This window comes from Motacilla alba, chromosome 5 (genome assembly GCF_015832195.1).
Source record: "Motacilla alba alba isolate MOTALB_02 chromosome 5, Motacilla_alba_V1.0_pri, whole genome shotgun sequence".
NCBI lineage: Eukaryota > Metazoa > Chordata > Aves > Passeriformes > Motacillidae > Motacilla > Motacilla alba.
The window spans coordinates 14,560,783-14,574,903 of NC_052020.1; the positions used below are offsets into that span (position 1 = coordinate 14,560,783).

At 44.6% G+C, this 14,121-nt stretch overlaps 1 protein-coding gene across 7 annotated transcripts in view; it reads left to right on the forward strand.

Moving 5' to 3' along the window:
• The window catches only part of OSBPL5 (oxysterol binding protein like 5), a 173,945-nt gene that overhangs the window by 92,191 nt on the left and 67,633 nt on the right, over positions 1–14,121 (forward strand). The window contains exon 1 of one of the 7 annotated variants that reach the window (XM_038139071.1): positions 4,475–4,894. The exons of the other annotated variants lie outside the window; for them this stretch is intronic. The gene's annotated coding sequence lies outside the window, so the exon portion shown is untranslated. Of the gene's footprint in view, positions 1–4,474; positions 4,895–14,121 lie in introns of those variants that run through there. 7 annotated transcript variants of the gene reach the window in all.

Below are 14,121 nucleotides of genomic sequence, written 5' to 3' on the forward strand. Positions count from 1 at the left end.
CCATGTGTCAGCTCAGTTGTTTTCTAGTTGTGACTTGATCAGGTCACTGATTTGTTGCAAGCATCAGAATTTGGAAGTATTTTAAGTGGGACAGTCTGTTCTAAGGTCTGGTTTTGCATTGTTAATTTAATCATACAAAGCTGCATGTGCTTCTCTAACAGCATTTAGTAGTGGTTGTTGAATGTTGTCCTCTTTTTTGAAGGTCAAAATGTTTTGCCTGCTTTTTAAGAAAGCAACCAATTCAGCCAAACTTATAGAGAAAACCACCTGGTGATACAAGCTTGGGGACCCAGACATGCTTTTCCATTTACAGGAAGGACACAGTTACTTGGCAAAATGGAGCATAAACAGAGAAAGAAACAGTGAGAACGTGATTACCAGGCACATGGAAAATTACTCTCAAGCAAGTCTCTTTGAGATCAAGAAGTGTTAAGACAGATCCTGTCCACACTGACCCCAAGCAGGTCACCACTGACCCAAGCCCATCTGAGGGTATGAACTGGCAAAAGAGCAAACACATACTAGTTTGCAGAAATTAGTTTTGTTATGGCATTGTTCCTGAACCAGTGTAAGGAAGAGGCAGGACATCTTGGAAGCAATTATAATAGCTTCCTTCTGGGAAGAAATTTTATGATTTGCCATTGTTTTTCTGTGGCTGAGATGGTAGAGGTAAATGTGCCATTGATCACAAATGATGTTGTGACAGTTCCCTGCTCTGGATTGTCATGCCTTGCCTGGAGCCAGTTAGTTTCAAGGCTGCCAAGGGCAGACCACAGTCTAAAACTGTTTGTGAGGAGCCACCAGGTTGCTGTGATAGTTAGTGATTCATTACAGAACAGGGGTTGCTGCCACATGTACCCATTCCAAAATTCTCCTCTCTTTAAGAGGCAATGAGAAATGGTGAAATTGTGAACCAAGGGAAACACAGGGCTGCAGAGACCATAAAATCTTTTTCCTGGACAAAACTCTTCCTAGCACCTCCTTGTCTCATGTGCCCTGAAAAATCCCCTCTGTTTTCACAGCTAGGGTGTCCTTCTCAGACAGAAGCCCTGCATCTATCCCCTCATCTCAGTGGAGATCTCAGGCCCTTCGCAGTGCTAGTTGCTTGTGAACCCTTCTCTTTAAATTCATCCCAGTTTTTATTTTTGGCTCGTAATACCCAGTCTCAGAGTGCTCCTTTAAAAACTGTCTGAAAGCAAGAGAAACACTTTTGCCTGAAGAGTCCCTGAGACTCTGGAACATGCAGCAAAAAAATTTTACTTTCCACTATTTCTGTTAATTACTTCCAGAATTTACTGCAGCGTTCCTCTGCCTTCTTGAGTGAGGCTGGATATTTTTTGGGCACTGTGCACCCTGCATGATTCCTCCCCTGCTGGTAACCCCACTTTCTGTGGGTGTCCTGGTTCTCCCAGCCCCTCGTGGGAGAGGGTGTGTGGACCCTGGCCTTGGTATCACTCCTTGCCTGACACCCCACTGGGATTCATCATTTCCTCCAAGGTGGCAGCTTTAGAATCCTGGCAGTGTTTGTGCTGGCTGACACATGAGCATTGCCTCCCACAAGGATTTCAATAGTTTCCTCCTGCAGCGTCTCTGATAGTTGGAAGTATCTGATCCAATAAAAGATCATGTCTCAGCAGGTGCTGCGGCTTCAGCAAACAAAGGTCTGTCAAGTGTTGAAGGTGGTGTTTATGCATAAATTTTAATCCTTGCTTGCACAGTACTTTTAAGGTGTGAAATACCTCTAAAATGCTGGCTTCTCGCTGTTACTTTTACCACTGCAGCTTCATGTATTCATGAGAAATTAGTGCTACAAATGGGAGTTCTTTGAAATTCTTTAGTCACACCATTCCAGATGTCTTGGAGGAATCTGGTCTGACACAAGCGTGCCCCAAGACCCCAGTGCATGCAGCAAGAGGAGTTGGAAACCATGTTTCAGTTAGAATTGTTATAATGGAAACACGTTGGAATGAGTCACAAGTGGAACACTGCAACGGAGGGCTACAAACTTTTCAGAAGAGATAGACTGGGAAGGAGCAGGAGTGTTGCACTCTCTGATAAGGAATGGGTGGATTGTGAAGGGCTGTCTCTGAGAAACAGCTACAAACAGGTTGAGCTTGAGGGTAAAAGTCAAGGACCACACCAACAAAGGACACCTCGTGGGTGGGATCTGCTACAGGTTTCTGACCAGGGGGTACCTGTTGCTGGGGCCTCTTGGCTCAGCTACAGGAAGCATCATGCTCACAAGCTCTCATCTGATGGAGGATTTCAACCATCCAGATATCTGCTGGAAAAGCAAAGCAGCTGGCTGTAGGCAATCCAGGAGACTCCTGGAGTGCATCAAGGGTACATTTCAGATCCAAGTGTTACACTTGGAGGGAAGTGAGGGAAGATGTGTTAGTGGGCCTGTTGCTCACCAATGCAAATGAACAGGGGTTCATAGTTACAGGGGTTAAGACTGGAGGCAGCCTGGGCTGTAGTGAGCGTGCCCTGGCTGGGTTTGTGATCTCAAGAAACATGGGTGTGGCAAAGAGCAAAGTCAGGACCCTGAACTTTAAAACAGTGAACTTCCAGCTGTTTAAAGAATTAGTGGATGAGATTCTCTGGGAAACTCACTGCCCTGAGTTTATCCCAAATCCTGTCCTTAGCTGACCAGAGCTGGCAACTCTTTAAGGCCACTTTTCTTAGAGCACATGACCTCTGCCTCCCAATGTGTAAGAAATCAAGCAAGGCACGCCAGAAACCAGCATGGCTGAGCAGGGACCTTCCTCTCAAGCTGATGAGCAAGAAGAAAATGCACAGCTAGTGGAACCAGGGTCAGATGACTGGGGAATGTACAGGGATACCGTTTGGATGAGTTGGGATGGGATCAGGAAAGGTAAGGCACAGATAAAATGGGACTTGGCAAGGGATACGAAGAATAACTAGGAGGGATTCTGCAAGTACAGTGGTAAGAAAAGAAAGGCCAAAGAGAGTGTACCATCCCCCCACCCCCTCCAATAAAGGAGAAGGGAAAGCTGGTGTCAAGGGTGGGGATCCTGCCCCTCTTCTCTCATGAGACCCCACCTGGAGTGCTGCACCCAGCTCTGGGGCCCTCAACACAAGAAAGAGGTGGATTTGTTGGAATGAGTACAAAGGAGAGCCATGAACATGGTCAGAGGCATTGACCACCTCTCCTATGAGGACAGACTGAAAGAGCTGGAATTGTTTAGCCTGGAGAAGAGAAGGCTCCAGGGAGACTTCATTGTGGCCTTCCAGTACTTAAATAGGGTTATTAAAAAGAGGGAGAGCATTTTTTTACAACAGCAGATAGTGATGGGACAAGGGAGAATGGTTTTAAACCAAATGAGGGCAGATTCACATTAGACATTAGAAAGAAATTCTTTGCTGTGAGGATGATAAAGCACTGAAACAGGTTGCCCAGAGAAGCTGTGGATGCCCCATCCCTGGAAGTGTTCATGGCCAGGCTGGATGGGGCTCTAGGCAGCCTGATCTAGCGGAAGGTGTATCTGTGGGTTCAGAAGAAGATAATCTTTTAGGTCCCTTCCAACCCAAGCCATTTCATGATTCTGATTCTATGAAATCAGTGTAAAACTGTACAGAAAGATACTGATTGATGCAGTGCAGTGGGTGACACCAGCAGATAAAGATATTTTTGCAAAACTCTTCCTTCATGATAAGGGCCGGGGAAGAGCACATCCTGGAGAGAACAACAGCAGCACAGATAGCCTTGGGGGCGAGCTTTGGCTGAGGTGTGCGTTCTGTGTTTGTCTCTTAATTTAGCAGTATCGGGAAAACCCACAAAGGAAAAAATGTGGATATTTTCCAGATGCAGAGTGATTCAGGGCTGTAATTACAAATGCTCGCCTACTGAAATATTTGTACAATTGCCATGGGATACTGTAACTAGCAACATCCATTGGATTTTTTTTAAATCTAAAGCAGTAATACCGTGCTAATGTACCTAAAGTCTGCACCAGTGCTTGGCAAACCTGCCTCTGCATGCCAGGTTTAGGTTCTGTACAGCTTAAGAAATGATGCTTTCACTGCTCAGCTGCATCAACTGAGAAATCTTTGTCAAACTCGTTTGTGTCCGAGTCCTGTGCAGGGTGCACTGAGTGATTCCACAGTTGCAAGGATTTACTTTATTCCTTTCGGTTTCATTGCAGAAAAAAAGAGTGAATTGGGGAGGGTTGTTTGTTTCGGTTTGGGTTTTTTGTTGTTGTTGTTGTTTTTGATTGCACAGGGATTCTGTGGGCTAAGGAGCCGCTAAAAAGGAACAGAACGAGAGTGAGAGATTATGCAGGAGAGGAACAGAGTCTGTCACAGAGTTGCAGCTTGTTTATTGCTGCCGTGCGTTGGTAAGTGACAGCAGCTGGCCGTAATTGTCCCGGTGCTGCCCAGCTGCTTTGATCAGCAGCGAAACTGTTAACAGCGCTGCCAATTCATTACTGTCCGTGGGCATTGCCGCTTGAACTTCCCCTGCCCAACAGCGGCAGATCACACCCGCTCTGGGCTATTGTTTAAGGCTTTCTTTGGACATATCGCTGGGCTGAATCACGTTGTGCTTCTTCCCGGGATTTTCTTCCACAGTCCCCGTGGTTAGAGAGCCGCCCTGGTTTTCTGAGCGGGAGCTGGGCTGGCAGGCAGGGTGCTGGCGGCGTGTGGGAGGTGTGCTTGAGAGCCATGTGCCCCTGGAGCAGAGGCTGTGCGCGCCGGCGTCTTCTCTGGCTCCTGTGCTGATCTGCAGCCTGGAGCTGTGGAGCATCCAGGAGGGATCGGAAAGCCCTCTGAGCATGTAGCAGGCGGTGACGAACTGGGGAAGGGATGGTGGCTCTGAATGCAGGCGTCGTGTGGGAGAGAAGAGTGATTGCCCTCTGAGGCTGCGGGCACTGCGGTGAGTGTCCTTTTCCCCGTCCCCAAGACTGATCCCAACCTTCCTACTTTTTTAACACTCTCTAAAATCCTCCCTTTGTGTAGGCTCTTTCTTTATGCCTTTCAGTCTCTCCTTTTTTTTTTTTTTTTTTTTACCTGACCTCCTCTTCTCCCCTCATCTCTTATTCCCCTCCTTTCAGTCTCCTCTTCTTTGTTTCCATCCCATGCCTCAGAGGCTGGACAGTCTTCAGCAATTGCAGTGTGTTCTTTTGAACATTTATAGCCTTTTGCTTTGGGAGCCTTTGACTGGCAGGAATTGTATCTGATGGATTTGAAAGTATCTGAACACCCTATTTGCATTTCTGCCTGTCGGCTCAAAAGCCCACGGACACTCGGCTCCCTTGAGGCTTGAATTCTGATAGCAGCAGCTGTGGCAGTGGCATCCTGTGATTTGCTTCATCAGTTGACATTTCAGGGAATTTGGACTGATATAACACGGTTGGCCATCTTACTGCCCTCTGCTGCTAAACAGCTTGGGTACCTTCTCACCTTCATAAAGGGTAGGTGTAACTGGCTTTATTAGTGAGAGCCCATGGAAGTGTGCCCTCTCTGTAAGTTTTTGTTGCTGTTATTATTACTATCCAGCAGTCTGTATTGATTTGTGGTATATTTTATTCAGCTAAACCCATGATCGGCCCAATCCTTCTCTATGTCTAGATTGCTTGTAGAATTAGGAGTTTTAGCAGTGTTTTTGAGATCAGGAGCAAATCCTCTCAAAATTAGGTCTTGCCTATGTAAACAACTTGCACTACTTTTTAACTGCTGTTCTGTAATATTGATACAACCCTCCCCAAGTGAGAATTCATCTGTGCCAGTATGAACATGCTTATACCAGTGTGGCTTGTTCCCCTGTGGGAAAGAAGAACCAGCTCTTCTGGTATAAAGCACTTTTCTTTGGCTCTGATTACATCCACACTTTTGTTGTATCATCAGAAATACAGCAGCAAATAATACTTGTAATTTAACAAGGATGAACTGGTACAAAATCATGTATAGAACAAGTCTTGGTCTGCAGACTGCCTCAATAACTCTTTGACAAGCAAGTGTTGAGTATGCCGTGTATTTATAATCTTGTCTTTGTGACCAGAGGTACAGTGGAAAGACTTGGTGTTACTGCCATTATGTATTCACAGTTAAGAAACTAAGAACTGGCCAGTGTGTTGGCTATAAAGTCACAACTGTGAGTCATGTGAGTCGTGGTTGTTGTTTATTTATAAACAAGGTACCTAAGATTTTATTCACTTTCAGACTGATTACTGACCATTGCTTTTATGTGCAGCCAATTGGCAATGTAGTGGCAGAGATGTAAATTCCAGTAATGCTTGCTTAGAAGTGCCTTTGAGCTGTCAGGGAAATAGAGAGGTATTTCAGCAATGTCACAAAAATGGTTCCTGAACAGGGAAATGTGAGTGCCTGGTGGGTGTGAAACACTTATCTGTGGTCATCTGCCTCAGTCATCAGCAGGGCAGGGCAGTCTAGAGACCAACAGTACATAGTGAAACTTTGAAAAATTCCAATCAGACTGTAATCCTAAACATCATGGTTTATCAGTGGGGTTAATCCAGATGATCAATATGTGTCTTGTAGCAAGAAATGTGTAGGGAAGACTCTTGGTGTTTGCAGGCAAAGGAGAAATACATTTGGTATAGAAATCACTTTATATTCAGAGCTTTTTGGGAAGGCAGTGTCACCAGCAGAAGTGGTTTTTTGGGAAAGAACTGTCTTAATTGTATATAACTGATGACAGCTGTCTAGAAACATGGGACCTAACTAAAGCTTTTAGGTACTCTTCTACCAGAGAAAATAAGCGGGATAGGCTCCTTTTCTTCTGCAAGGTAAAAGAGGTTATTTTAAGGTATTTTGAGTTATTTCAAGGTGATAGTGATGTGAAGGAATTGATGGAGGGGGGAGAAGCTGGTGCCATTAGGGGACTGCAGAGGTTTGTTAGAAGGAACATGCTTTGTTGTGCTGCTTGTTGGCACAGTTACCTTGACAGGTTGTTGAGAAAAGTAAATTTTCACAGAACCTAATAGTTTCCCCCTATGAGTTAGTGTCACCTCTGTCTCATTTAATTCCCACCTTTGCTTGTTGTGAGTGCCATTTCCATGCTGTGTTTCTCAACTTCATTACCTCCAGACTGAGCACTGCTTCGGGAGCAGCTTCCCAAACTGCAGGGGGCTTGTTTTGCAGAGCAGGGTGCAAATCTCCTTTGCTGTTTTTTCCCTGAGCTCAGTGACTCCCCACAACTGCAGTGATGGTGGCGGAGGTGACTCTCACGAGCAGGCTGGGTCTCTGCCTGCAGGCTGGAGCTGCAGCTGGGGCTGCTGGGGTGGCACAGGCAGGCAGCAGGTGGTTAAACTGCTGTATGGTCATCAGGAGCAAGCAGCTGACCTTGAGCAAATCTGCAGCTGGGTTGTAACCCAGCCCAGTGTCCAGCTTGCCCTGGTCTTTGCTGTCTCTTTCTAGGAGGAAAGTGATCTGTGGGAGTCCTTTTGCCGGGTTACATTACTTCTTTCCTGAGCTGACTCATGGGTTTTGTCTGTTCTGTTTGCATCGGGTGGGAACTGCAAGCTGTCAACAGCTGATCTTTCACCTTAAAGAGTCCAGCAACACTGGCAGTCCTGGAAGGAGAGGCAGAGACATCAGACAGGTCCTTGCCTGCATCTCTTGGCAGCATGGTTTGCAGTCAGGACAGTTTATGTGAGATTGACAGACAGAGGCAGTCTCAGCTTGGCCCCACTCCCACAGGAGTCTGCAGAATCGACTGCTGAGCAGTTTTGGAAAGCTCCCTTTTATTAGTCTGCTCGCCTCCACTTTTAACCAGATAGGAAATTGTTCATTATAAAAGGCCTAGTTGTCCTTACAGCAGTCTCATCACTGCAGTCTGAGGAGTTAATATCTGTGTTTACACATTTCTCTAAAGATGAAGAGATGAGTGCAGTGGAAGATTAGTTTTGCTGCGAAAGGCACTGAATGAGCTGACCTGATCAAGGGGAAGACATTAAAATGTTACGCTCTTTAGTTTTCTCTGCTTCACTCAGACATTAGCTGCTGTGGTCTGATGCTGTTTAGCAAATAGATTTGGGTCCAAGTGCTGCTTGAGATGATAGAAACCCAATATGCTTTTTGAGGCAGAGGCAATTATTTGTTATGTGTTTGTACAGCTCCTAACACTGTGGGTTGCCGTGCCTCCTGATTGCTAATGGCTGAGCAATAGTGTTTGTTACTGGCAGTTGGTAATAGCAGCCTGTGTTTGTGCCCTGTAGGGGAATTTGGTACATGTGCACAGCCATGGGATGTTAAAGATACTGTACCTTTTAGAGGCACCACGAAGTCTGCACAGACCATCTAGCCTTCTGCCATTTTAAGTGCTTCCTTACTTCATTTAAGAGATATTTGTTTATTCTTTCCCCTGTTGCCCTCCCAAACTTTTCAAATCTTTCCCATCTGGGCTCTTTTGTTTATAAATTCTTCTGTGTTTGGAGCTTGTAGGCAGCAACCACTTTGAAGCCTGCTTTTCTAACACAAACCAAATAGCTGCCAGGAAGCATCATGGGCTCTTGCTCTCCTCTGTCCTCTCTTTACACACTGCAGGTCTCTGAGATTGCCTCTGTTCTACCAGTTGGATGCTCAGCCATGCACTACCCACTGTCAGTCAGCATCTCCCTGCTAAGGAGGCCACAAAACTTCCCTGATTTACGCAGCCTGAGGATCTGGCAGAGCACAGATATTTTCATTCATTTTGGTTTGTTTGTGTTGAGAAATCAGCGTGGCAGCTCCCTCCTGTTGTATGAGACCCAGATAGCTGAAGCCTATCCCTTTTTTCTTGGTATGGAAAAGAAGAGCTGGTCAGCCCTGAGAGGGCCTGAAGTCTGGCCTCATAAAAACTGTCTGTCACCTTTTAGCCATTCTCTTTGTCACTTCCTTTCCATAGCAGAGATAATGGAAGTGTTTCCTGCTAACTCCTGTCTCTGTGATAAATTGCTGTGTCCTTTATTGGAAAGTATTGTACAGCTGCTCTTAGCACTGTGATAAAGAAAATGCTGTGAACCGCCTGCATTGTGTTTGGCTTCCTTTCAGACAAGGCCAGTCTGGATGCTGAGGACCTAATCTTCCTTTTGGGTCAGACCTCAGCTCACATTTGTGTGGGAGGCAGGGATTTATGTTTGCTTACAGCCACATATGTGCTTTTGGCATGGAGCTGTTGAAGGTCGGTGTGATCCATAAATCTATAGAAGCAGGGTCTGCAGGTGCCCCTTGTTCTCCATATCCTCCTTTGAGCTCTCCTCCCTCCCCTGTGGCGTGGACATCCTTGTGTTGGTGTTGTGTTGTGTGGTGAGGGCGTCCCTTACCCTCCCCAGCCGGGAGCTCTCCAGGCAGGGCTGATTTTGACCTCCCTTGTATTTCCAGTTGCCAGTGCTTATAGCCAGGAGGGTTTGTAGCCGAGCTATGCTGTTGTTTCAGTTCAGATTTTTTTGCCTGGATCTTTCCATTCAGTGACAAAAAAAAAAAAAAGCTGGTGTCAGTATAGGTTAGCTTTAAAGCGATGAGAAGAGTCCTATTCCTGAATTCCACAGCTTTCAGATTTGTTGTCTTGTATCAAGAGCTGTATTGTTAGGTTTGCTGCCCACAAGCCTGGGAGTCCTGATTCTCCAGGGCTTTAGCTTATGGCTGATAACTCAGTTTCAGTCTTGCTTATGTCCAGCATGCTGCAACTGGTAGTGGGACAATTGTATGAGTAGCAGAGTAGTCACTGGCAAAAATTTACTGGCAAAAATACTAGGGTAGTTTTAGTTGAACAGGTAGAAGGAGATGGGCAAAGACAAATACACAGTTAAATATGTATGAAATGGGTGTGCTCATCCACCTGTGTGCCTAAAACTCCCTCTGGCTGAATTGAAGGAAAGCCACAATGCGAAGAGTTCATCCTGTCTGCTTGTTTTCACTGTGTGAGGTAAACTGGGAGAGAAGGAGAGACTGGGGTAAGCACAGAAGGGTTTTCATCTTGAGAACTGAGGCTGAGAGTGGGTTTCATCGTGCATGCTCAATCAGCTTTTGCACTGTTTGAGTCCTTTGGGCTCATTTAACACAGCATAAATCCCACCCTGCACGCTCTTTGTGAGTTGTCTAGTTCCCCTCCTCCTGCAGAGATTTTTAATTAAAAATCTAGGACCAAAATAACTGCAGTATTGACTTTTAACTATTGTTGAAGGAAGAGCTGGATGCTCTCGTTTCTGAGAAATAGTGAGGTTTATGCAAAGATACTCAGTATATTAATTTCCTGAAGAATTTCAGAGATAGTGGCTATATCAGAGAAAGTATAGGTGGATTCTAAATTTAAACCACTGTACAACAGATCTTGGTATACTACAGTGCCCAAAAGTCTGAGAAGCTGAACAGGGGCATATAAGGATCTCTTCAAAAATAGATGCACTTCCTTAAAATTTATTTGGTCATGTTTATTCAGCCCTCCTTATGAAGGCCCCTGAGATTTACAGATCCTGTCTGAATCTGATAGGAGAAACAAGAAAACAGAGGAGTGGAAAATTCAGCATGATTAGAGCCCCAGAGGATGTGGTCATTTCCCTATCGTTTACCTGTTCTGCAGAAGTAGGTGAGCCAGGTCAGCTATAATTTAGTAGGCTTGGGGTTAGAGCCATTGGGTGGAAATATAGTTTGTGCTCATGCAAGATATCAAGGTAGAAATACACTTCTAATCTAAAATTCTTTGGGACAGTGGATGCTCATGGCATACTCTGGAACTGAATCTTTGTGGTATTGAACAGCACTTATTTTCTGTCTTGTAAGATGGTCTGTGAACATCCTTTCCTGCCATTACCCTTGCCTTACTGCTTGGAGCCCAACTCTGGGAATGGCTCAACAGACTTGAGGTAGAAATTGATTCTGGTTTACTTTGTTACATGGGGGCAATATTTCACAAACAAGGGAATAATGTCAGAAGGACAATCTCAAGCATGAAAGCAGGTCTTCAAATTAACTTGGTATTTCCTAGCAGTTGTGTGGTGGGAATGTAGCCCCAAGGCACAACCTTTTCTAGACTTAATTGTATAAAGGCCGAGGTGGATATCATAGAAAGCCATCAGTGAGGCTTGCAGTCATCTGGGTTTTTAAAAATGTCATTAAAAGTAGGATCCTTCCATTAAAAGCGAGTATGTTCTCATTATGTGATTTAGCAGGATGAGGCAGTAATGATGCTCTTTAATATGTTCTTTTCAAAGAAAAATATCAAGGCAAGAACTGACCTTGAAGATGTGGCCTGCTTGCAAATCATGTCACTGTGCCCCTGTCCAAACCAAAGTGGTTTTATCGTGGCTTCAAATTTCCAATAGCTTTAGCTAAAGCAACTAAGTTACTGTCTTATTTAGGTTTCAGTGTACCTGATACCAGATCTTGCTGCCCTGAGTTTATCCCAAATCCTGTCAGCCCCTGCAGGAGTGGGGATGGCAGAGTCCCATGTGGGACCGAGCTCCCTCTTCCCAAAGCCCATTGTGGTGAATCCATCAGGGTGGCCCTTACCACAGCCTGAGGTCTCTTACCCCTCAGATAGCTCTAGAAAAACAAAAGGGTAATTAGAAAGCTGTTCTCTTAGAACAGCTACAGTTTGAAAAGATTGTGTAGGAGGTCTTTGGAGGGTATCACTAACAGCAAGCATAAAAACTTCAGGGCCTGGGAGGATGTGGGATAGCCATTCCTCAAGCAACATGTGTTGTGTGAGTTATGGATAATTACTGGAAAGCTCAATGTGTCAAAGGTGGATGTGGTTCACCATTATGTAATTCATTAATTCTGTTCATGGGACTCAGAGGCTTGCTCCCTGAAATGCCTGGGCTTGGAAATGTGTTCACAACAGGCCTCAAATGAAAACTGTCACTGGTAGATGAGCTGTCGATATCAGTAACCACAACAAAGAGGAAGCAGAGCACTTCAAATCTGCTTTTGAGTTATATGTCCAGTATTTTCATCTTTAGGCCTAATATTATTTATATTGACATTTATAAGTGAGTGTTTATTTCCTTGACTAGTACGAAGCTTTCAGCACTGTTTTTTAGTGCCTAACCTTATACCTTTCTCTGTGCCTGAGCCTCGTGCCCATGGAAGTCAAAGGGAATCTTGCCTTTTGACTTGGACATTGTGGTTCGGCAGTGCCAAAACCACTGTGTGCTGCCCAGGAGCTGTGCCAACACTTCCAGCACAAGCAGCAGGGATTCAAGGGTCATCTGTCCTGCAAGTGAGGTGTGGTGGTGGCTTATGTCTGCTTACCTGAACAAACTCGAACAAGTAGCTGACACCAGCATAGATTTCAGAATGAATTGGCCATGTGGTGCTTGTTTGATTTCTCAGATATCATTTCTAGCCTGCCTTGCATGTCTTCCTTGTAGCACATGCTGTTAGCCCTACTCCAGCTATCTAGCTCAAGGGTAGTTTGTGTATTATACCTTGATTTTGTGTTAAGTGTATCTCTAAGAGCCTCCTGAGTTCACTGCTGAGAAGCAGCTGGGAATGCTTGTATCACCTCTGTGAAACTTTCAATTAAAGATGTATGGAAGTGTTTCTAGATTAAATGAAATTTAGAGGGAGGGGTCTGGTTTCCTGAGTTTGTCCCAAAGTGGATCCTTACTGGAATTTTTTGGCTAGTTTGTTATGAAAACTGTATCAGGAGATGAGCTGTGATCTGGGTTTGCACATTTCTTCCTGTACGCTGCACACATGCTTGGCTGTATTTTGATGAGGAGTCTTTGCTAATCTGAGTTTTGAGTTTCTTTTCCTGCTTAGAAGAATGCTAAGATGAGAGATATCGGTAACAAATAATGGTAAGCTTTAAATAAAAGTTCAGTAAGATGGATAAGGTGCTTGGTATATGCTTAACAGGTGTGATATATCTCTTCAGTTGAAAATATTAGAACATGGTATTAAAGGGCTGAAGAGGATTCCAAGCAAGCACCTCACCTTCCTGCATAGATTGGTGCTTCAAGAAAATGCCTTTGCATGAGCTATATTGAATTGAGATGCATTCAGGAACTAGGGGCTAAAGGAGATTATGCAAAGTATGATTTACTGAGGGACTGAGATAAAGAGATCTGCAGGAAAGGTTCTCACTCCTGTTTTACCCTTAGTGCTGGAGACTTTCTCATCTTTCTGGTAGCGTGGGTTAGACCTTCAATTCTGCATGCACCTGCCATTACCAAGGAAATAATTAATGTTGATGTACTAGTTGTAATTAAGCAAGTGAGGTATGATCTATGCAGTTAACAAGGGGAAAGACCAGTGAAATGCTAAGTCAGGAGAAGCTCCTCAGTGCTAGTGGGAAATTTAATATGCTTTGTTAAATTAATAGCCTTTGCATAACAATCAATTTACAGTTTAAAGGGCAGAGGAGGTGGATGTAAAAATCATTAAGCATTCATTTCGGCAACCCACTCAATATTCTTACCTAGAAGAAATCACCAGTGCAATATTTACTGAGTCAGTTGCAGCTGTTTTAAGAAAAAAACAAACCACACAAGGATTGTGTAGGTAGTGCTTATTGCAGTGCCCTTTTCTAAGCCATGAGGTTGCCGTGATCCCTTTCCCCAACACAACGTGGCTTAGTGATGGACTGGTGCTTGCTCCCAGATGTTTATCCAAAGCAGAGATTATTCTGAAGATTTCCTACATGTCAAATAAAAATGTTCTGCCCTGTGTGACCCTACCTTGAAATTTCTAAGTCCTGTGTTAGGGATCCCCAGAGGAACGACCTGGGATGTTTTTTTCTCAGTGAAGGCATTCAGGGTCTGGTTTTGCCTGCAGTTGTTCCATTTGTAGCCTTTGTGCATAATGCTCACCGTAGAGAGAGATTAGTTGTAAGAAGATTATGCATCTGAGTGCTGCTGGTGTGCCTGAAGCTGGAAATGTTCTGGGGTAAACAAAGGAAACATTAATCAAGACATCTTACGGAGAATTAGGGGAGGAAATAGTTCTGTCTCCTGATTACTATGTGAATTTCACTGCCCAGTGCAGGAAAAGGCAGGGAGTGATAGAAAGAGGTTGTTCTTCTGTTCTCAGAGAAAGCAAGGGAACATTGCTGGGGTGGCTGTGGCAGGCAACTTCCACAAAAACAGCACAAGGGAGGCAGCTCTAAGGACTCTGCAGGACATGTGGGCTTTGACTTAGATTGTAGGGACAAACTAG